Source organism: Chiroxiphia lanceolata, chromosome 5 (assembly GCF_009829145.1).
Source record: "Chiroxiphia lanceolata isolate bChiLan1 chromosome 5, bChiLan1.pri, whole genome shotgun sequence".
NCBI lineage: Eukaryota > Metazoa > Chordata > Aves > Passeriformes > Pipridae > Chiroxiphia > Chiroxiphia lanceolata.
This window is the reverse complement of record NC_045641.1, coordinates 3,482,587-3,507,211: the sequence shown is the minus strand read 5'-3', so window position 1 is coordinate 3,507,211 and position 24,625 is coordinate 3,482,587. Positions and strand designations below refer to the sequence as shown.

At 41.7% G+C, this 24,625-nt stretch overlaps 1 long non-coding RNA gene across 2 annotated transcripts in view; it reads right to left on the bottom strand.

Moving 5' to 3' along the window:
• Positions 1-24,625, bottom strand: part of LOC116786718 — a 118,992-nt gene that overhangs the window by 34,905 nt on the left and 59,462 nt on the right. For both annotated transcript variants that reach the window (XR_004357049.1, XR_004357048.1), the window contains exon 3: positions 22,692-22,741. This is a non-coding gene — a long non-coding RNA (uncharacterized LOC116786718). The remainder of the gene's footprint in view (positions 1-22,691; positions 22,742-24,625) is intronic.

The following is a 24,625-nucleotide window of genomic DNA, read 5'->3' as shown; positions in this document are numbered from 1 at the left end:
TCCAGGCAGTTACTTGGGATGTTTTCCCTCACAAAAGGGAAGCCGGGAATTTCACAGCTTTGTCAGATGAGCTGCAGTAAAATCAGTTCTCAAATGCTGCTTTAAACTGCTGTAAAAAAAACTAGAAGCTTTCAGATAAGGATTTGTAGTGTGAACTTTATGTACTTAATTTAAGCGGAAAACCACAAGTAAGAGTGCTGCCCCTTACAGTCTTTGTTCAGGAATTTTCTTCCTCAAATTTGCAAACTAAATTTTGCAGCACTGGCCCAGTGCAGAACTGCACAGAGATGGACAAAGAATTTGCCAATGGGCAAAGTGAAAGTAATTGATCCATTTTCGCTAATTTGAAAGCAAACACAGTAATCTAAAGAGCAGACAGTGGATTTCATCATGCAATGTCCTTTTATGTTAATAAAAGGACGTTTGTGAGGAAGAAGGAATAATCTTACAGTTAAGGGTAAGGTGTTCAAAGTGCACTACTAGCTCTGGGCTGTATTTCTCACCTACGTTCATCAGTAAGTCTCCACCTCAATGCCACAGACAACATGCTTACTGCCTCCTAATTGCATTCTGGAAGAGAGGACATGGTCATGGAAGGAGATCCTGGGGGGAAGACGAGGCGGTTTCTCTAGCACAGCATCCAGGGCTGAGCTCTCCTTGCAGGGCAAAGCTGACTGCAAAGAGGACGGTTCCCAAGGACAATCACAAGGACGTGGTTGTTAATGAGTAGAGCTGAAACTGGTGACATTGCCCCGGCCTCTGCAGCACGGCTGCGTTTGATGTATCTTATCTGGAAACTCCGCGGCCACGCTCAGTCTTGCTCTCAGCGCAGGAAGAATTAGCACCAGTGTTTCCCTAACCTCGCTGCCCTCGCTGACCCCCTGCTCAGCAGACAACCGCATGTATATAAACAGCTTTCTGAAGAAACCAAAGGGATCACTTCTGCGGAAGTAACGTGAGCTCTCAGCGCTCGGGTGCGTGTCCTGAGGCGGTGGCACAGGCCTGGCCCTGCCCAGCGGGAGTCTGTCTGAGCTGGACCTCTGCAGGCAGGAATGGATGATCCTGGAGTACTGCTCCCCGTGCTAGGACTGACCTCTGAGGCAGCACAGTAACCTGGAATATGGCAGAGGGGTTGTAATTTCAGAGCTCTCTGCTGCTGGTGCAGAATCAGACCTCGAAAACATAACAGTAATTCACAGAATCACAGAGTGGTTTGGGTTGGAAGGGAAATTAAAGATCATCCAGTTTCAATCCCCTGCCATGGGCAGGGACACCTTCCACTAGTCCACATTGCTCAGAGCCCTGTCCAGCCTGGCCTTGAACTCTTCCAGGGACGGGGCAGCCACAGCTTCTCTGAGCAACGTCTGCTAGGGCCTCACCATCCTCACAGTAAGGAATTTCTTCCTTGTATCTAATCTAACCTTGTCCTCTGCCAGTTCAAAGCCATTCCCCTTTGTCCTATCACTACGTGCCCTTGTCAAAAGTTCCTCTCCAGCTTTTCAGTTCTCTCTTATTTATCTCCCATCTACAAAAACAGACCCACTCCACTCTCTTCAACCCTCGTAACTAAATTACTATATTATGGTAGATTAGCAGCTTCTTCTGCGTATGATTGGCTGCCAGGGAAAGTAAACATCCTCGGTCAAAGAGCATCTAATAATTAATAAACTTTATTTAGCTGCCACCAGCAATGTCACCAAGAGCAAAGTGCAACAACAGAACTGACAGCCAGGCAGGATGGAGCTTTTCCCAAGTATTGTTCGAGAGACAACCGAACAAACCCGTCATTGTTCCTGTGCCCGTGGAAGGGGATGGCACACAAACAGCTACCTACGTGTTTCCCAACACATACTGGGAGATGCTCGGGCAAAATTACCACTGGAAGAGAACAGCAACCTCCAACAGGCTGCAAGCCGAATCATGTATATTTGGGTAAAGAGAATCCCATTAAAGAAGCAAAATTAATGTTAAGTGTAACAGATGAAAGACTTCAGTTCCAAAGCCAGCGCCTGAACACACATTCAAACTACTTCGAAGATATTCAGGTCATTCAGACAATTATTTTAAAATGGCAGAGAAAGACAGTCTGATGATCCATGTACGGAAAGAGGAGCCAGAAGCTCTGAATCATTCATAACAACACTTAGCAGCTCTATCATCTGCAGATCTCAAAGCCACTCCGCAAAATGGATATGAATCGCTGGCACCCAGCTGTGGCTCCTCTGCAGTGGGTTGGCATCTCACTGCTGTACTGGGAGGCCTGGAGAGCACCAGGGTGCTTTCCAAACAGCAGGCAGTAATTACAGTTTTTGTCCCTGTTTATCCACCTACCTACCTGCAATTCTCATTTCGTATTCCCATGGATGACAGCGTTGGCTGTCCCCTATCTCCCTCCAAACAAACGGTGGAGAAAGTGGAGTCTTCATTTAATTCTGTTAAATTTCTAGCAAATCTCCTTTTTTTTAGAATCAAAGCTATTTGAGGGATTTGTGTTTTACTCCCACCTCAGAGAGCCACATGGATTTGGTGGACTCCTCAGCACCTGTTGTTATCTGAGAATGATCTTTCATGCTACTCATATTGATGAGCAACACAGCCAAATCCACTTTCCCATCCCTACATCCCTGTGCTGTTTCTCCTTAGTCACAAACTGAAACCTTTAGATTTAGTTTGCAAAAAACAGGAGGCTAATGCTGAGAGAAAGTAACTGATGTGCTCAAATAACAGGATGACTGTCAAAGATAAAAGCAGGCTCTGCATCGCCAGAATCCTGGTTTCCCACCTGATCCACTCAGCTCTGCTACACTGTTTGAACTTTTACTTTGAGGTTGCAGATGATTCCTACAAACTGTCTGTGCCCCAACACCCCTCTGTGTAAAGGCAACAGCTGTTTCCCACAGCAGAAGGGGAGGTCTGAAGGGATATTTGCCTTTTAGTTGCAGAATACCTTGTTAACAAGGTTGCACTGCCATTACCCATCATTGTTTTGTTGTCTACCTGTTACAGGTGAACGGTTAGAAACAGGTACCTGCTTCCACACTGCTTCAACAACACTCCCTTGATCCACCCCGTTCCTTGCTGTACCTGTGTGCCAAATAACAGGGGGATCAGCTGTTGTGATCACCTGCCCATGGAAGATCTGAAGGACAGCATGCTGAAACCTTAAGTAAATGTAACCCCCACTGTCCTGCAGATGAAACACCATGATGGGACACATTTCCCTGAAACAGAGATCTGGCAAAGAGATGCAATTACAAGGAAAAAAAATAAAATAAAATAAATAAATAAATAATAAAAAAAATAAAAATAATAAAAAAAAATAGCTCCCAAACCCTTGTCTGGGTACTTTTGCTCCCCATGAAACACTCAAGACACCAGAAATCTCCTCTGCACTGTCCATCCCTCTTATCAGTTTTTCTATACATCAGAGGTCAAACTTAAATCAACTGAGAATATTTTTTTAATGAAGCCTTCATTCACAGCCCATTTTTACTTGCTACCACTATAATTAATAAGATTAAAACCTTACACTGCCCCCACAATTCGGCCATAAATCAGAGTTTTAGATATTCTCCTTCTTTCCCCTCCAGTGATGGGATGATGGAACAAGAAGCAAAATTCCTCTGCAGGTTGAGCCTGAATTGGGAGGGACAGATATTTTATTAAAACTGGGAAATTACTGAGGTTACACAGGAAAATATGGACTAAACTATCACTGGGATAAATGAGAATTTTATCTTGTAAATCCAGTTTTGAGAGCAGAGTCCTCATTTTTACATAAAGTTTCAAATCTCACCTCCTGAGTTTTCAGTAACGTAGAAGTTGCCTTGTAAATGTGTTTGAGATACTTCTGCCAGCAACGCAAACATCATATAATGGAACTACAGGAACTTCAAAGGCAGAGGCTGCTCAGGGCAAAGCTGAAAACATTTATTGTCACCCAGACACATTTTTATCAACTTACTCAGGCAGAGCCATTTGTGATACACCTTCTCCAGACGTGCCTTCAAAGAGAAGCGAAGCTGCTTCCCCTCAACACTGAGCTCCAGAGAAAATAATTTCCTGGTCAGGCCCAGCTTGTGCCAAGATACTCCCTGGACAAACCATAGTGCCAAGTAGTGCCAAGACCTGCAACTCACAGCAAGGACTGATTTTAACAGGCACAACTTTCTGCTTTTCAAAGGGGCTTATCTCAACTCCTTCCAAATTTGCTGCGTATTTCTAAGATTTGTCACATCATTCTTTCTTTCAATAAGTGTACCCATGTCCCTCCACTGGACTCAGATGGTACCCAGGAATTATTCCCTCCTGTCCTCCTTAGCTCCATTAGTTACACAAAAAAAAATTCAGCCTTTCACTTATTTCCAGGTCCAACATTTGTGCCACATTATTTTCACTTCAGTTATCATTTAAATTCAGCAATAACATTCTCCAGTCTTCACTGGGAATACTCAGACTCTTTGAAGTCAGTCCACTCTGTGAGTGACTATGTCCACCAAACATGAAGTCAGGAAATCCACTTTTTTAACAGACATATAAAACTTGCATAATTATTTTTTATTCTTTCAGGTCACGGAGGAATTTCAAAAATAAGTGTTACTAAAATTTAAGGTCCCAATGCACAACACCTTAATTTCATGTTGATTACTGAAATGCTTTGCTAGATGAGGATCTATCAGGAGATCTCTAATGCTTCCAGCAATTCCAGTGCAGTCCAGCTGAGCCCAGTACCAAACATATCTCTGCTGAAACTGAGGAACTCCCATGTCCTCCTGCCATTCACACTCTCCCTATTCTACACCAACTCTAGCTCTGTTTGCAGCCATCCCACTGCACAAATCCTGCACTGGAGCAGGGTCCAAGCCCTGGATTAATCATAAAGATGTGGTAAGGGGTCACAATACTGACATCATGTACAGGTTAGTTAAAGACATTATTTGGTGATGAAAATAAATGCAGGATGATCAGTTAAAAGAAGTTCATTATTGCTGTGTCTGATCTTCCCTTTATCTTCTTTGCCTCCATTTCCCAAAAACACACACCTGCTTTTGGAAATTATTTGTTCTCTTTCCACAGCACTGACCGGTGGCCTTTAATCTCCCAGATATTCTCTCACTACAACGACTAAATAATCACAACTACTTCTAAAATTTCATTTCCAGCAATGCTACCAGGTGAACAACAAGAGAAAGCTGATCCTACTCTGAAGAGGAGGTTGGACTGGAGACTTCGTGAAGTCCCTTCCAACTTAAATTATTCTGTGATCCCATGATGTGAGTATCATGTTATAAAAATCCATGCAGGCTTGTTCATGTTTTTTGGGTCTCATGGAGAAAAAAACAAAACAAAACAAAACAAAACCCTTCTCTGCCGCCAAAAGGTAAGGAACTGGGTGGCAGCAAGGAAAGGACCTACCAAAACTTTCACTTCTACTGGTAATGCTTCGAACTTGTCTATACTTCTCAGAAATTATTTTCATCTTGGGATCCAAAAATTCCCTACGCCTCACTTGTTCCATTTCATAACACCTCTCATGCTCACGTGTCTATAAGCAAATTCACTCTAGCACAGCCAGTGATACCTTGGTTATTTCCCCATGAATTCTTCTTAGGAAAGAGTAAGGATGTAGAGCACCACATGAGTGCTGCTGGAGAAAGGTCACCCAAAAATGACGGTATGTTCTTATTTACTACCCAGTTTGAGTGTCTGAGGGAAAATTTGACTATGCACTTCCTCCCAGCCACGCTGCTCTCAGTAGGTCATTCCATTCCCCAGAGTTCAAGTGCAGACTTTGGGTCAGCCCTAACTCTGTTTTCACCCAACTTCAACTCTAACCTCTACCTGAGCCCCCCTCCAAGCTCCACAGGTAACATGTTAGAGGTTACAGCACTGCACACGTGAACAAAACTGCTTTACGGCCTCTAAAACCTTGAGAACTTAATCCTTTGAGAACCAGGCCTCTTTCACACCTTCCTCCACAAAAGACAACACAAATCTGGAACTCTGGGGTTAAATTTTTCCAGCTGAGCCCAGGGATTTCACTCCTGGTACAGCAAGTACGTTGGCCATCACATCCCAAACTCTCCACCAGTGCTTTGGCATGTGCTGGTTGTTCTCCATGGCAAATAAAGGTTAAGGGCACAGAGGGTCTCTCTCAGGTTTCAACATGCAAGTTTTCAAGAACGAGGATTCAGGACTTGCGTGTAAATGAAGAGGAAAGGATCTTTAGCAGAATTTTGGGGACAAAGGTACGGGACTCTGCAGGGAAGGACAGAATTCCACTCCGGAAAGACTGACAGGAAAATGCATTTTGTGTAATCTGTTTCCTTTGCAGAGTCAGTGTAATCCAGATTATTCTACATCTGTGACAGGACATTTGAGAAGTATTCTACACAACAAACTTCCAGATGGGTTCAGGTAGGACCTTCAGATTTAAAATCTGTCAGTAGGTTTGTCAGCCAAATCATGGAAGTCAAATGTACTGGTAACTATATGATTATAAAAATTTCCCGTACTAAAACCCCACTGAATGCTTTTTTTTTCACCATAAAAAAGGATTAGCAGCATATAAACGATTTACATAAGAAGACTAATGATTTTGTTGCGACGTGCTATTTAGCATCTGCAGAGGATCCGATTACAAATCTTTTACTTAATTTTCCAAAAGCCACCAGGTGAAATAACATGTTTTGATTTACTTAACAGCAAGGACTCTTGGCAGGAGACTGTTTTACTAAATGTGGTCATCCAGGTCTACCACTACAGTGCTGTTGGATGCAAATTCTCTACAGAAAAAAAGAAATTTTGCTCACTGAACAATAACCAATTGTTCAATCTCACCCAGCTTTGAAGAAGCTCAAACAGTGACCGCAATGACACTAAAGGTTTGTGTCTCAAAACAATGTGGCCATGTTTGGATCGCCAGGGATACTGAATACATGGTTTATTTCTATCTCAAAAGAAGAAAAGCCAAACTTCTGGACCATGAAGCAGGAGAAAGGAACTTTGATACAATACAGCACACTCAACTCTCAAATATGTCTGATAACAGGAAGCTGGAGTAACCTAGTTAATGAAAAACCATCAATAACAATACTGTTCTTTGCAAAGCCAGCTCTCCTGGCATCCTGGGGAGGTTTCATTCGCTTGGCCGTGGCGTTGCAGAGAGGCACAGATCCAGCCATGTTCCTCTAACACGGCACTCAAGCCTTGAGGGTTTGCGCACAGCAGTTTGTGTCTTTGCACAAAGCCTCCAACACCAGGGTTGTTCAGTCCAGAGTCAACACGGCTGTTCTGGTGCTTGGCCGCAGCAAAGCCACCATCCCAAGGTCTGACAGCTGTCACTGCCCTGACTGTGCACACCGGAGCACTCCAGCTCAAACAGCATCACACTACTGGCATCCTGGGTGTTGGGGTTATTCTCGCAGTGTATCAGCGTCAGATCTTCTTTAGATAGAGAAGAAACAAACCACTTCCATCCTCAGGAGAGAAGGAACAGTGCAAAGTACGTAACCACAAGTAGCCCAGGTTATCAACAGCAGCCCCAAAACAATCAAAGCACTCCGTGTCCATTCTCCTGAAGACACAACGCAGGTGAAATTTCCACCAATTTTCATTTTTTCCATGACTAGCTCTGTTCCAAACACCAGCAACTTGCACGACATAAGCAGCAAATCCCAGGCTGCGAACAAAGGTGGAATATAAAATACTATGATACCCTGAAGGGTGGGAAGTCAGTAAACAAAACAAAAATAAAATGTAGATGGTATGTAGCAAAAGCAAACTGTATGGTTCACTGCATACCTAGCAGGCCAAGAAGGAAGGGAAATTCCTTCTCAGGGTTTATGTGAACAATGAGTTTCCCTGAAAACTCCAGGAGGCCATTCCCAGCTCCTCCACTGGCACCATTAATAGGAAAGGTTGTTTCAGTTCATTACTGACCTCAGGACCAGTGAACTCCAGTGCAGATCAATGTGACCTCTTGCTTAAGTGGAATTGTTCCAGCGTGTAGCAGTGCTGCTTTAAAAGAAAATAAAGCTGTGGCTGTGCCACCACACTCAAATCCATATTCCAGCAGCCACAGAGGTCTTATCAAACCACGTTCAACATGCTGCTGCTCAGTCCCCTGCTTAGGATACAGTCAAATTTTCCTCTATTTTAATACAAAGCATGAAAACAACATGATGTGTAACTGCAGCTAAGGGGTAAACCCTTGAAAGCAGCTACCCAGATATTATTCATAAAAATCAGCAAGAGCTGTAGCCACCTTCCTCAGAGTTGTGTATAAACCCCACATTTTGGGATATGTCTGTCACCCATCTGTTAACAAGCTTTGGACAACTGGACATATAAATACAAATGGATTTGCCTCTGAAACGTTTCTCTGAAATATGCTCGAAAATCCATCAAGAAACTCTTAAAAACCTTCTCCAAGCAGTGACACAGGGCACCAATGCATCTGATGGCTATTTTCAAAAAAACTGTGGCTCCTCTGCTGCATTGTTTCTACTGCGTTAAAATGTCAGAAATGGCTGAAATGTGAAAAATAGGAAAGTCTCACCAACTCAGACCAAACCGCAAACCACTTTGTAAGATCATGGAATTCTACAAGTGAACAGACAAATGAACAAACACGCACACCAATAAAACTGCACAAGAAGAAACATGCCAGCTTCTATTTATTTTCATTTGCTCTCTTCTGCAGATTAGGAAAAAAGAGCTGTAGCAGTAAAGTGTTGTTAAAGCTGGAGGTAAATTTTGGAAGTTTTCGTTACATAATTCAAAACAATTTGTTTTTCAAAATGGCTTCGATTCAAGGCAGGGATGGGAATGGAAAAAGTTACAAAAGCTTTTCAGAACCTGAAAATAAGGAAGACTGGAACAAACATGAAGTCATCTATGGATAAGGCTCCTCAAATATAAATTCTTAGTCTCAGTTTTTTTGGTAATACTTTGATGTGTGCTGTGGTTAAAGAGAAGGTTGAAAGGACAGACAAGAAAGAGGCATGTTCTTTGGTTGCATGTAGGTGCAAACTCTTTATTGCAAAAATTTTGTTCTATAAGCTGGTCTAAAACACTGGTACAAAATTCTACAGATGCTTCTACCTCTTGTGTTCAGTGGGGTTTAGAATCACTGAAGGATTTCTGATTATTTCTGAATATTACCCTCATTTTACTGACAAAAGGCACACAAAGTCTGTCCCAGGCATGATCCAGCAAGCCAAGGAACAAGACTGGAGTGGAAAACTCTGCTCTTCTCATGTCCCCTTTTTCAGCATAACAAGACAACCTTTCCTCCCTTAACCACTTGGAAATCAATTACAAAAGTACAAATATTTTAAAAATAATTCACTGATTTACCACTTTAAACCCCAACTGAAATAGAGCAAGAAGAGACAGTACCACCTTGGTTACCTACTGTACACTGCGTTTCTGCTTTGACAGTTTCATACGTCCAGTAAATCTGTGTTAAGACATTTAAAACTTTTGAGCAAAGAGGTTGAAATCCAAATTTCAAATAGCTGAGTCACTTCTTAAGTCTGGAGGAATACTCATTAAAAAGAATCAAAAAAACCCCACCATGCAATAAATCATTGAACACAAGCGCCACAACAGCAAATCCACTTGCGAGAATTTTGTTATCTTGAGTTGGTCACTGAAGGTGTGGGGTTGGAAGAGACCTTAAAAGATCATCTAGTTCCCCACACCTTGCCATGCATTACTGCACAGTTTTAATTTAAATAAAATCTTATTTAGCTAATGATAATGACTGTCCTGCATGCAAACTCTTTTTTGCTCTTCAACAGACCTACTTTTACGTTTTAATCAGCTTGCAACTCAACAGAAGCAACTGGAGTACTGGCACAAGAAGTTATAGGAGAAGAGTTTAACCATTAATTGTAACTAATCATGTCTTGTTTGTAAAATCTTTACAGTCACTTGGAAGAATTCCTGGCTGTAGCAATTCTCAGCTCTTACAGGTTATGTTATAGAGACCACAATAGGAATGAATTAATTCTGTTTCCTTCCCATAAGGAAGGAGAAGTAGAATCATTAAGATTGGAAAAGCCCTCTAAGATCATCTAGTCAACCATTAACCCAGCACTGCCAGGTCCCCCACTAAACCACATCCCTAAGCACCACATTTACTGGTAGGCATTATTAATCCTAATTTTCCAGATAGGAAACTGCTACACGGAAGAATGCAAACACATGGCCAAAATCACAGGCACAGAACTCTAATTTTAACCTTTTAAGAGTTCTGATGTACATTTTCCCGGTTCGAAGCAGCTGACTGCCTTTCTTCAAAGTCCTCAGGACTGACAAACAAAGATGTCATTGAGCACTTCAGAAAATCTGCATTTTCAGAGGTAAACAGACCTGTATTTGAACCATTAAATTAATGCAAACATCAGAAGCCACACTTACATATATTATTAAGTACTTAGCAATATTTTTTAAAACCACAGCACATAAACAGAGGGTCCTTCTTTCTTAGTGCCTCTTTAAACTTGTCACCTTGCCCCTTTCCATACAGTCACCACTTCCCTCTGCAGACACACTCAAAGCATGTTTGTTGGTGCTACACGAGCAGGAAAACCCAAGACTTTCTAGGATTAACACTCTGGGAAATGTTTCACTTAAAGAAAACAGAAATACACCCAGTAAGATTTCTGGAAGAGTTCCAGAAGTGGCTACCTAAGGTAACAGTATCAAAATCTAAAGTATTTCCGTTTGTCCTTCCTTCCTTCCCCCCATGCAAAAACCTTGCACAGGCGTTGAGGAGCACGAAATTACTCGGCGATATTTCAGAGGCATTTTTGCCAGCGCTGCTTCAGCCACCAGCCAAACCAAACTTTTCCTTGGTTGTTAACACACCACTGGTCTCATAACTCCCAACAACCCGCACTCCCAGCCAGGGACCAGGAAAACACTTCCCGTGCCCCGTGAGGACGATCCTCTCGGAATTAAGACGCTGCCAATCCCGCGTTTTCGGTTTTGCAGCGAATTAACAAGAAAAAGTATCAGGAAGTTCTTAACGCTTCTGAAATGACTTACTAAAAATATCTTATCCTGCCAGAGCAAACAGCAACAAGAACTTGCTCATCAGTTTACAGTAATGTACTTTCCCCGACACGAAAAATGCTGGCAAGACCAAGAGCACACAGAGATGTTCATGCCGGTATATGTGGATGATTAAGAAAAAAAACAAAAACCAACATTATAGACTAAATTTTGGCTGCTGCTGTCTGCTAGAAGCTGCTTTGCAACCTCCAGTGGAGAGAGTTGGGAATTTCACCTGTATAACGTGGATCTGAATCTAAAAACCCAATTCCTCTCCTCAAAAAATGAAAGTTACTGGAAAAGGAGCTTGCTGAGATCAATAAAACATGCCCATCGGGCAGCACGTAATTAAAACAGTTAAAATAACAGATTATCATAAACACATAAATAATTTTCCTGGCAAAATTAAAAGCCCTATTAAAAGGAAAGAGACACACACAGGATTACCTCTGCTCTTGCTGACAGACACGCAGTCAGAACCAGACAAGCTGCACACTTCGAGCCGTTAATAAAAAGAGGAGCAAGCGAATGAACAGCTTTCAGATGAATCCAAATAGTTTTTGTTTCTCTGCTGCAGTTTCACCACTCCCACAGGGTAATTTCTACGTTCACTTTGTAACGAAAGCGAAGTACAGGTCAGAATAAGAAAGGGAGGAGACCGAAAAAACTCCACTTTATTAGTCAAAGTTTGTCATTCTCGCTGTCTTGTTTTCAAATGGGGGGAAAACAGGGCTGGTGTGACCGAAGGGGATTTGGAGGGGTTGTTCTGCTTATGCTTAATAAACCAGAAGCTGGGTTCATCTGCATTTTACACGATCTGATTGGTAAAAGCAGGAAGTAAGAAAACCCTTCAAGTACATGATTTATGGAAAGATTATCACATGACTAAAAAAGCACAGAACGAGAAGGACCAAATTCAGCTTTCACTTACAGCGATGTGGGTCTGCTCTAACTCTGCTGCCTTTGACAGATTTATGCTGTTCAAAGCACAATAAAATATTTAGTCTCCGCAAAGACGTTAAAGCCATTTTAAAAACATCAAAATTTAGCCTCTGCTTTTCAGACACAGCCATGGTTTCAGGTCTGATCAACGAAGAATTTCTGTACCGGACAAGAACCACATGAACTATTTGTAGGGTATTTTTAAATATGTTTCTGCCACCTCTACCACTCTGCCTCCAAGCAACCCAGTTACTCACTGCTGAGCTACACACTCTTGTACACTGACACACCCCTATGAAGGTTTTAAAATCTATTTCAAAGTATTAAAAGGCAAAATAGTCTACGAGTGCATCAAAAACTCTCTCTTGTGTTTCATAAAGGAAGTTAGAACAGACACTCACTTTATTATTTGGGGAACAAAATAGAAGGATTCTATGATTTTATAATGTAACATCCAGCAAGGTATGGAAATTTTTGTTCAAATGACAGTGAAAAACAGTAAATATCTGTTTTTTGCTCTGTTGCCAGCAATTAAATCTACATTTCTATGAAAAGTTGGTATATTACATGAGCTACAGACCTTTTTTTCCCTATCTCACATAAGGACTTTTATAGTAGAAGAAGAGTGTTAAGAGGTGAAAGGGAAACTAAAAAGGAATGTTTACCGGGATGCCACCTGACTGCTAAGGAAAAATGGGGAGTAACAAAGGGATAAGAAACCAAAAGCAAACATTGTAAGACAGTGAAATAGAGCTCTCCCAGCTCTGCTGTCTCCTGAGCAGCTCAATCAGATGGCAAAAGGTTAAAAGCACCGAGGAAAACCTGAATCATCTGACCTAAAAATGGAAGAGAGGACAGAGAAAAAAGACTTTGCGGTATGAGCTCACTTTTAATGTGATGCCCTCTTTTAAATACTGAAGGACTCTATTCCCTTTTGACAAGCACTTGGTAAAACACACATATCATGTTTGCAGACAACACAACCGTAATGGCAATTCACTTTCTTCAGAGTCAGAAACCTCATCTCTATTTCAGACACCGTAGCAACAAAATATGAATCAACTGGGTGAATTTTATACATGGGCTTTCTGATACTGCCCAGTGTTTCAGCGGAATATAATTTATTTGTATGCTTAAAAATGACACACAGATTCAATGAAGACACTGGCACCGGATAAAAAAACGTAGTAAAACACTAAAAAGTCAATTATCACAGATTTCTCTGGGCTACCTGAACAGTCAGAAGAGAACACAGGCCACACGTCATGTAAAGACCTGAGCAATAATATATGTGGTTAAAAATACAACTGGCACTCCATAAAGTGTTTTTGAATAGTCTTCAAACTTCAGATCCTCAGGTATTTTCCCGTACTTCAAAACAGTCAGATCTGTTTCCAGCATGTGTGGCAGCAACCCCAAGAAAGATTTAAAACAAGATAAAAATATTTCTTCTATTTTTTTTTTAAAGTAACTGTTTATCATACTGTCCAGGAAGTGGTTCTGTTTGAGAAATCCTGAACAAAAGTGCTGAATTATAAACCTGTCTTCCCTGGAGTCACTCCAGCACCCTTAACCATCTGCAGTGAATAGGATACAGCATTCATGTACACAAAACACCTTCTGGGAGAATCTTCATCCGTACAACAGCGACTAGATTACTGGTGTGGATCAGGATTGGATTTATCCTACTCAGCTACAGGTGCCAAAAATTACAGGCTTACTTTAAACTATGTTCTTGAGCAGCTGTCAGAGAGAGGCAACTGCTGATGGTGAATCTTGTTAAATTCCTTAGGAATAAAAATTTACATGAACATCAGAGAGAGAAACAGCTTTGCAGGTCAGCATGACAGCGAAGCAGACTTCTAAATTCCCTTAGGCAAAAGCTACTTTCCCCAACTGGAACACAGAGTTTCCCAAAAAGATATCTTAGCATGACAAACCTCAAACCTATTGCTCTCGGCTTCTTGCTAATTAACTCAGAGATTACTGGCAGACTGGAAGTGAAGGAGGGTAATGGAGTCACATACTCACTGAGATGGAATTCAAGCAAGGAACTAGACAGAAAAGGAGTAAGAAGAGTACAAAGTAAAAACACCTTTCAAACACTGTACGTTTCACAAAACTTTGCCAGAATTAAAATAGAGGGAAAAAAAAAAGAAAAAAAAATGACAGGATTGCTTGCTGATCTCCTGAATTCCACTCTTCTACAATCATCATCTTATAAATCAAAATCGTTTAGAAAAGATAATGAAGATCTGAATGATCTAAACCCAATAAATTTCTAAAAACATGACGTTCTTCATTGAGAGTGAAGACAACTCAGGGCTGGTTTGAATTATGGGAAGAATTAAAATCAGCCAGAGACCTACAAGCGATTGTGCATATCATGTATCTGATGCTGCCAACCCATCTTTGTACCACAAATAAGTAATGGCAAAAATCTTTCAACTGCTGCATTTGAATTCCATCAATCATTTCCTCTGGGTCCCCACCAAAAAATCGTGGGGAAAAAAAAAAAGCAAATCTAAAAAATTCTTTCTAGGTTGATTACACACAGGAATAGGGAATATAAACACATGCCTGTCTACTAGTTCATTAAAGACAGGAGGGATTAGTCACTCTTCTGAGCACAATATTAGGATGTTGACTTCGGCCAGTCAAAGACTGATGCTTGAGAATGGAGCCATCAAATTCGTTTCCTGGTCCAAAAGTCACAATCCAAAGAGAGATTTCTCAGAGGGAGGGTTAAACATGGGAACAGAGGAGAAGAAACTGAGACCTGGAAGGTGCCTGTGCCTCGAAGTTCAATGGTCATGCAATTCCTCCCGAGGAAAGGGAGTGTTCCTGCATGACATAACCAGCAAACCATGCAGGAGTCACATCCTGGTGAAGGGTGGCAGCTCCAGACACTTGACCTTGGAGGACAGCTTTATGCACAGGAATGCTGGCCAGGTGAAGATAAAGGGAAGGAATGCAGAGCAAAGGGAAAGGGATTTATTTCCAGGAAGGTATTAGAGAGTTTGTGTCTGGAAGCCCAACATGCATCTCAAGGGATGAGGCGAGTAGGCCTTTTGTTTGTTTAAAGCCCAGGGACAACCTTCACCCTCATATCACCCTCCTGTGAGGCTCAGGAGCACAGTTGAGCAGCCTCTCCAAGGAGCAGCACACACACATTAACCATCTCTCAGGCCCTGGATGACTCCCACAGGGAATCTGTGTCCCCCTTCCACGCTGCAGGAGGATTCCCTGCCCTTTGAGGCACGAAGGCACATCTGAGCTGCTTCCCCATCACCTCTGTCCACCCTGTGCTCCTTCCCTCTCGCAGGGATACTGCAAACTAAATCAGCTTCACAAGCCATTTCTATGCATAACACTGGTCCAAGCTATACATCCATCAGAGTGTCTTCAAATGAATCTGAGGACAGATTTGACTCATTCAGCAAAATGTGACTCACGCCTCTTGGGTATGGAAAAAACCAGTTTGCAGGTCAATATTTGATGTTTGTTCAACCAATTTAGCCTCTGGATACAAAGGCCAAATGTTCCTATTATACAAGTTTTATTCTTAGGAACTACTTATCTATTCTGTATCTGGATGGGATCTTGTGAAGTTACAATCCATGCACACAAGAACCCAGCAAACCTATTCAGACTAATTACACAATGGGAGAGTTTCCTTATTTACTTTTTTACTGGTGCTCTTGGTTATCGTGTGGGTTCCCCTCCAATGGGATTTATGCATTCAGCTTTCACACAGCGACTGTGCAAATACTGGAGCTCCAAAAGCCAACAAAAACACCCCAAACGTACAAACAAAAAGTCTTTTGCATTTTCAAATATATCTTTCCCTAGTGCATTCCATTTAAGAGTGGTCCATGTAAAATTACACAGACGATCTGTAATGTTTGTGTAAACATCAGATCTGTTCTAAGGACATACTCAGAGGCCACTACAACAGGAGTTGCTTTGGACAATCCAGGTCACATTCAGGTTCCCTCTGAAAGCAGCAGCTACTTAAACCAAGTTTGATTTTACTTGAAATTATTTCCACAGAACTGCTAATTGGTGATTCATTGTAAACTCACAGCCTCGCAATGCTTCCTAATGCAAAGAACCTTCCAAGGAGGTAGATTAATTTACTGAAAGGGAATTAAGAGGGAAAACACATTCAAGATCAGCCTGAGGTATCTGAAGTGCCAGACGGATGGTTCTGCTGTGCCGGTGGATTTGAGGGGTTTTACATCAGAGGCTCAAGAAGTCCAGGAAATGCCAACCTTGTTCAGCAGCAGTAAAGTACCCTGGGAATGCAGGTTCAGCTTCCTCCCAACCCTTCCATGGCCCAAGGGAGGAGTCCTGACTGAGCTCCAGGCTGTGTAGATGGAATGCAGCTACACACTGTCCTCCAGACCTAAAGGTTTCCATCCCTTCTCCCAGGTTTTATTTCCCCACTGACTGCTATCACTTTGCCCTGCCAAAAGAGGTGGGAGATCCAGGTCCTACATGATTTGGATTTCCCCCAAATAAGCCGTTTTAAGAAAAGGGAAAACACTGGGCAGCAATTTTATCAGAAACAGTTCCTGTTGTGTAAGACTTGTGGATGGGGAATGTAAGGCCCTTGCCAGCCAACTCACCTCCCTGAACAGTGACATGCATCAGGCAATCTCTCACACTGGATGAAGAACATCCTTCCAAGAGGATTTTCTTCCCCAGAAACCTAATATCTCTTCTCACAAAACCATCTCCAGTAATTATTAAAATTAGTCAACCATTTCCCAAAGTCACAAGCTGCAATCTAAAACCAGAGCCGCTCAAAAACCTTCCAAACACAGAACAATTTTACACTGCAAAGCACTGATTGCATGGAAATGTGCTGATTTCACCAAAAAAGCTCTATAAAAGGCAACAAGATTGGCCAGCAGGCCAGTCTGTCCGGCTTCCTGCCAGGCTGCCTGCCAGCCCCAGGGTGGGTACTCCCAGCTCCCTCATTCAAAAAATGAAAATCAGCTATGAGAAGGCTCCCAAGGGATCAGGATTTTGCTTCCTGTAGCTCTCTATTTAAAATAAACGTTGCATAGGGGTGTGTGTGTCAGGAAGGGTAGGGATGCCTCCGCTATCATACAGCAGGAAAGGCTTCTCAACAACTGAAAAATCTCAGAAAATTTGCTGTATTTCAAAAGACAGATGCCAATGCTAACAGCACAGGAGGGAGAGGATGAGACATCTCCACATAAATCTGCGAGTGGGAAGACAATAGCAAAGAAATCCAAGCAGCAAGACGATAAATCAGAGGTGGGGAATCCCTGTCTTATCCCTTCTGCAGTGTGTGTGCAGCTATTGTATTTAATTAAAATAAATTACAGTTCGCTTGTGTACAGCCTGCAGGGCTTTTCACACCCCTGAACCAAAGCACAGGGATCAGCAAACGTCCTTCAGGAGTTCACTCTCCTTGTGTCCCCAGACGTGGAATGCAGATGCTCTGTCACAGCACAGTCGCAGGAAGGGCTGACGGATCGAGGCAGAACAAAAAGCCCAAAGAGTTCTGCTTTTATACCATCCACTTCCTCAGCTCCCTACGTGGGATCCTTGCCAGAACACTGGTAACATTAATGGAGAATGCAAAGCTGCCCAGCAGTGTGGCAGCTGCTTCTGGGCACGGATGTTTCACTGGAGAGTGGTTTCTTCTTAGTGCGGTGATTTAACTCTATAAACTAAACTATTTCTGGAGCACTTGGCTGCGCAGGATCGATGTATTTTCCTGGTTAACCACTGCACCCACACAGTGTAAATTCCTGCCTGAATTCACTTCTTGCATTTGCAGGAGCAGCAGCACCTCAGACAAGAACTCCCTGCACTGAGGTTCACACTTGCTGTGCCCCAGTTTGGTCCATCGGCCCCTCACCTCCGGGGGCCAGGAGGTGATGAGGTGTTCAGGAATGCTGTGCCACACACCAGAGGACCCTGCAGAGTACATCTGTAGCCTGACAGTGATTTCTGGTGATACAAACTGTATTTCCAGTGTCACCTGGGTCAGCCACCCATCCACAATGCTCCAAGATCCAGCTGATTTATGTGTAAGATCAGCTAATGGGAATGTAAAGCCGCCTACAAAGGTCTGTTACTCCAGGAGGTTTGGAAACTCCAGGCTGCTGATTAAAAACAAGAAGGAAGTACCTCCTGGGAGACCACATCCCTGACAGAATTAGAGACACGATGTACCCAACAGGACTCTTGATTTGGAGCTGCTCAGTGGATGCTCAGACAACAGAAAGCACCAGTTGAATTCTACCTTAAGCAGCTGCAGAATAGCAGTCAATCGATGCCATTTGAAAAAAAAAAAAATCTATTTATTCTTGTCTTTAGAAAGGCAAGAGTGAGGAGGAAATGGATTTGAAGTAAGCTTAGAGAAGTCCACGATAATACTAATTGAAGATTTTGAAGTGCTTTCCCAACAGCAAGCAAAACACACAGATCTCAGACAGGGGAAGCGAAGCAGGAAAATGCAAAGCAGCTTGTCCAAGCTTATGCAACAGATGAGAAGCACAAACAGCACACAGATTTCCAGACTCCATCTCTGTGTCCTACCATCCTTTCATTTTAAAAAACTTAAATCCTATTTTGCACTCCAGAAAGATTTTCCACGTAGCTTTAAGTGTTAACTCTGAGCTCCACAGATTTTTTTTTTTCTTGATGTGGTACCTCACCCATTATCTCCTCTTCTGGACACATACAGTATAAAAGGATTTAGTATTTCAGAACCAAGAAAACAGGGGGAAAAAAAAAAAAAGTCCTAAATTTTTATTTAAAGGCAAATTCTTTTTCCGGTAGGCACACTGAATACAGGTTTGAACTAGCACTCATTTTTTATCTTACGAGGAGAGAAAAGACTGCTTGGAAACCATATGAAAATTAACAGTGCTAAGATGCAGCTAAATATATATATTTATGATGCTTCCATTTGCTGAATTAACATAATGTACAATGTATTTTATGTATTATCTGTTCAGCTCTAGATACATTTCACTGCAGGCAGAGATCAAACAATTATCCAAAACACTGAAAGACCATTTCTTAGCCCTGTGAAATGCAGTGAGTAACACAGACCACTTCAGCACACAGCTCCTACTTGTGTGGCACAACGATGGTTTCTACAAAAGACACACCAGAATTTCTCAGTGTTAATGGTGGTGCCAGAGTTTTCTATGTCAAGCCACAGAGGCAAGTCACAAAATGGAAATCTAAAAACTAATCTTAGCATGCTCCTCACTTTCTGCAAAGCACACATCAAACTTACAGGTACTTTCACATCTGACATAAATTAAAAGCCCTCTTTTAAAACCAAGTTGTGTTTTTCATGTTTCTAAGTCATCCACAAGACAGCACCGTCAGATGGAGAGTTTTCTTTTGAATACCCACTACCTGTGGGAATGGCTACTCCCCACACTTCCAACAACACTGACCTCTTTGGGGTTTGTCTCTTTTTATGCCATCCATGCCTTTGGACCTTCTCAGAAGCAAAGGGATATCTGAAGAGGAAAATTTACCCTTGCTGCCTGTCCTTTTCTCTTCAAACTCTCTCTGTCATTCAGAGTGAAGGGCAGTATGCTCCAAGTCACCTATTTGCTCACAGATGGGCAAGGAGTGGGCTGTCTCTTGAGGTGAGATACTGCTAAAGAGTTAAAATATTAATATTGTGCCTGAAAGTTGAAGCAGCCGTGGTGCCCTCATTTCACAGGTACACGGGACAAACACAACTGACAGAGCAACTCTGTGGAAGGAACATGAGTTGGCAGAGCTCTTAGCCAGCCAGCAGAAAGCTTCTAATGATCTGGGCCCTTCTTAAGACCACCCTCCATCTTCACACAACCAACCATTTAAACAGGACTGTGACAGGAAATTTTTCTACCAACCCTAAACATGTCTGTGTGCCTGGTATTACCCCTTTTATCTCTAAGACATGAACTGGGACGGATACACTGACATGACACAATATATTCTTGCCAAGATCCTGCAGGGCAGATGGAATCTTGGAGCCCACCTTTTGAGCAGAGACTACTATCATGACTACAACAAAAGCTATTTCAGATCATTATTTAAAGTATACAATTGAAAAACCTAAGGTTTATGCCTTGCAGTAGAAGCATCTGATTAAAATGCACAGTTTAAACAGAAATCTCTGTTTGGCAGGTGAGGCCTGTAAGAATACAAGATTTCCTTTTCCAAAACAAATGCAAGAGATTTAATCTAATTTAATACATTAACCTGCTACAAATCTTGGGCTAGATGCAAAGCTTTATTTACTGTCCTGAGGCAGGAAAGAGAATCAAGAATCCCAGAACACAATTATTTTAAGGAAATGCCCATGGAAGAACTAATCCCAGAATTTACTGCTTCCTTGACAGCGAAACAACCTAAAGGACGATTCCATTATCACAGAATGGTCTGGGTTGGAAGGACCTTCAAGACCATCCAGTTCTAACCCGTTGCCATGGGCAGGGACACCTTCCACTAGACCAAGTTGCTCCAAGCCCCATCCAACCTGGCCTTGACACTTCCAGGGATGGGGAGTCCACAACCTCTCCGGGCAACCGTATTTGATGCTCAACTTGGAAAACACCACACAAGGAAAACAGCGGTAATTCACGAAGATACAAACTTTAAGATGAAGGGATGTCATCTCTCCCTGAATCCCTCTCTAGCCCGGTTTTTTAACCTGGAATTCCAGCTGTGCAGAGAGTTTTGGTCAAAAACCCAACTCCCTTTTCTTTGCACATGTGGCATTCCAGCTGAACAACGTAACGGATTGCCTTGGAGACCTAATACGTAGAACTCCTTATGGACACTTGGCTGAATTCCTTTCTTACCTGTTCCCAGTAAGTCATGCCCAATTTAAACAGCCTTTTCCAGGTGTCAAAAAGCCCCCACAGGTTATGTAATGCCTGACCACCCTCCAGAAAGTGACGGATCAGGTATCACAACTTAACCATCCTCGCATGCCTGAGAATTCTTTAGATCACACTCTGCCCCAAGGACTGCACCATCCCCACCCTCATGTGGAAATTGATAAGGATATTAAGGATGCCTCTGGTAATTTCATCGGTATTTTTAATATGAATTTTGAGTCAGACCTTTTTTTAAGTGGAAAGTCGCATCCCACCATCCCACAGCTTTTATTCTTTACCTGGCTTGGCATTTCTCCAAGTAATTTAGGATCTCTTAACAGAAAAATCACTGTAAATAACCAGGAAATAAAACTGGACAACAGCAGTTCACCAGAACAAATGTTGGTGATTTCGTTATCGCTTCCAGCACTGACCACACGTATTGCAGGGGAAAAGTCAACCAGGTTAAAGACTTTTCCACATTTTTATCTATGATCTCTCAGGGAATGTGCTAAGGAAACGGTCTCCCTACTGAATCATTTCAAGAATTTTACAGCCAAGATGATTTATTACCATAAAACAGGTCTTGGAAACAAGGACATCTGAGGAGACTCAATAGTTATTAAATCAGTGTGGAAAACATGATGCTGAAGGAATTGCAGATGCCTGACACATGTTCTACTGCCCTTTTTTTTTTTTCTTAACACTGAATGTCTATAAAAACCAAGCCTGCAGAATAACTTAAAACTTTTCAGACAAAGAGACACAGGTATAAATTAAAATGGTGTTCATATATAAGTAATACAGAAATAACTAAAGCACCCCACAAAGGCTGTTTGACAAACTGGAGTCACCAATAATTTCAAAACCTATGCGTTAAAAATATACTTATCGCTTAGTAAACAAGCTGAGACACATTTTGCAGAGTTATAGATGTTTTAGAGTTGAGTCAACAATACACAGAAAACCTCACACCACCTTTTAATGAGTCCACTTGTTAGCTGGTGTGAAACCAAATTCAGAATCATCTTGGGTTTTGTTATTACAATTGCAATGTAGATGTTGTTGTCGCACAGAACATGCTCTGTTCAAGACAGTTAAAAGCATCTCTCTTTAAAATTTGCCATTGTCTACTACAAATGAATCAGAGAGATGATCTATGAGGCTTGCTATGCAAAACACCACGGAAAAACATGCTGCTTTCTTGACCAAAATGGAAAAAATTCTTGTGCTAAACCAGAGAACTACAGAATGGTCTGGGTTGGAATGGACCTTAAAGAGCATCTACAGTTCCATGGGCAGGGACACCTTCCACTAGACCAGGTTTCTCAAAACCCCATCAAACCATGAACACTTACAATACTCAAGTAAATGTTTATAATGTATTCCAAAATAGTCAAAATACAGCAGCCTGAAAGGAAGGTTTAAGGTTTTCTCACACCAGCTGATACAAAGTTTTGGAGCCCAAAATCCCTTTCCAGCCCTTCCTGCCTTCAAACCTCTCCTCTCCACATCCTTGGACCACAGCAGCTACAACAGCAGTAATTTTGCAAGCACACAACCCAACCCTGAACTCCTTTATGCCTTGACACAGTGATGACAAAAGGAGAAAAGTGATCCACCTCATGCAACTTCACCCCGAGCCACGTGGTTCCAAACCAGGGAACTCAAGGCAGTTCTACAAACTGCACTCAGAGTCTGGGAAACGAGGAAAGCTAATTGCCTTTTTAATTAAATGGATGTCTTAGAGAACAACTGACCTACAGTCCTATAAAAGAGGAAGATGAACATCCTTCTTTGACTTACGTTTTGGATTGTCCTGGTTCACTTGTACAACTCAGCCACCGCTCCTTTTTCTGCAACACAAGAAAGAAGACAAATTCTGTTAAAAAAAAAAAAAAAAAAGTACTTACTTGAACTGAAGTTTCTCATTACATTGTTAATTAATGCTTGAAGCTTACTGTTTGCTTTCAGTCAACACTGGAAAATATTTCCCTCCTTCCTTTTCTGTTTCTCTGATTTTGATTGCCAGAGTATTTCTGCTACATGACACAGCTCTATCAAGATGAACCATGGAGACTGCCTGGTGACTAGAGCATAACACTGAAGAACTAGAAATAAATCCCAAAACCTACTGCAGAGTTGACCAAAGAAATTCCTCGTAGCCATAGAGAAAATGAATAAACAAATAAAAAGAAAATATCTAATTGCTCAAAGATATCTTTGCAGTCTTGCTAGATCTGTGACTGCTCCTTGTTGGCCTTCAGCACCTAATTCAGAAAGGTGATGACCTGCCCTTGGTTTGGGGTCGTATCTGGTTGCCCAAACTTTCAGGCACTGTAAAACACTTCAGTGGGAGCTGAATATTGAAGGGGTTGGCCATTATGTCCTGCTTTGTACTTTGGATTACCTGTGGAAATAGAGAAGGTATATCCATACCTTACTGGGAATTGAAACAAAAAAAAATAAAGGCAAGCAACCAAAAAACCACACACAAAAATCTCCTAAGTAGAGTTATGAGGGCATTGTCCTGAAAAAGAATGCTCTGATGCTACATTCTCCATTTAACCACATAATTAGTAAACTTCCAGTAGAAGCTGCAAAAAAATTCCTCATTCCCTTACTAGGCCAAGTAGCGACCTGGAAGAAGTACTCAAACCTCCATGAAGAACTGGTATGCTCCAGATAATGGAAAAACTAAGTAACTGGGGACGTACTGGAAAATGAAGCACAGAGACATCTCATCACTCAAGGTTAGGGCTGTTCTTCTTCTGCTGAAAATGGTAATTTTCAAGAAAAAAAAAAAAAGAGACTATTAAAAAAAAAAAGAGAGAGAGATGGAAAGAGGAGGACACCAGGCAGAAAGAATTCTGGCTCTGCTTTGCAGCCAGGAAGGAATAACAAAGCAACAAGTAAATGCCAACATGGATTTGTCAAACTGCTTCACTCCCCTTCCCAAGAAGTTAGAAAGCCCTAGGATATGGAGATGGTGCAGTAATCAGTCACCTGAGCGTGGTAGTTTTCATGCCACGTCATACTGCTTTCCCCCCCAAATCAATAAAAGGATCATAGAACTGGACGGAAAAACAAATCCAAAGAATAAAACTTAATTGTTCACAAAGTGATCACACAGATGTTGGCACGTGGCACCCAACCTCCAGCATCAGCAGAACCCCGATGCCTTCAGAAGGAAGACAGTTATCTCATTAACTCATCAGACAACTATGTATGAGAAGTGCTTTCTTAATCTTGAGTCCTAAAATCTCAATATGAAATAAATACATGTATCATTAGGGGGTATGAAATCATCGAACTCCTTTATAAGGGGCACCATGAAACTTTAAGCTATTTAATTTAGCACAACAATAGAGTTTTACAAAGTGTGTTTTTCACTAATGACCTGGCCACTATTTTTGTTATTTTTTTGCCTGTAAAATGCACAGCCAATATTTGTGGTTTTTTTTTTTTTTTAAAAAAAGACGTTTCTTTCTCAAAATGTTGTGCAGGAAAAAAACAATCCAGAAAAAAATTAAGCTCAGAGTACAATCAAATATACAAAGGAAAACCACACAAGTACAGATTTCATCATACTCCTCCAGATTTTAAATAGATCAACATATTTTGGAGATGGGTGTGATTTTATGCGAGCTGTGCCCCTTTAAAATTGGCAACTACATTTAATTCAGTGCCTTCTTATTCCAAATTCCAAACTCCAGTTGAAAATAGATCTCACAATGGAG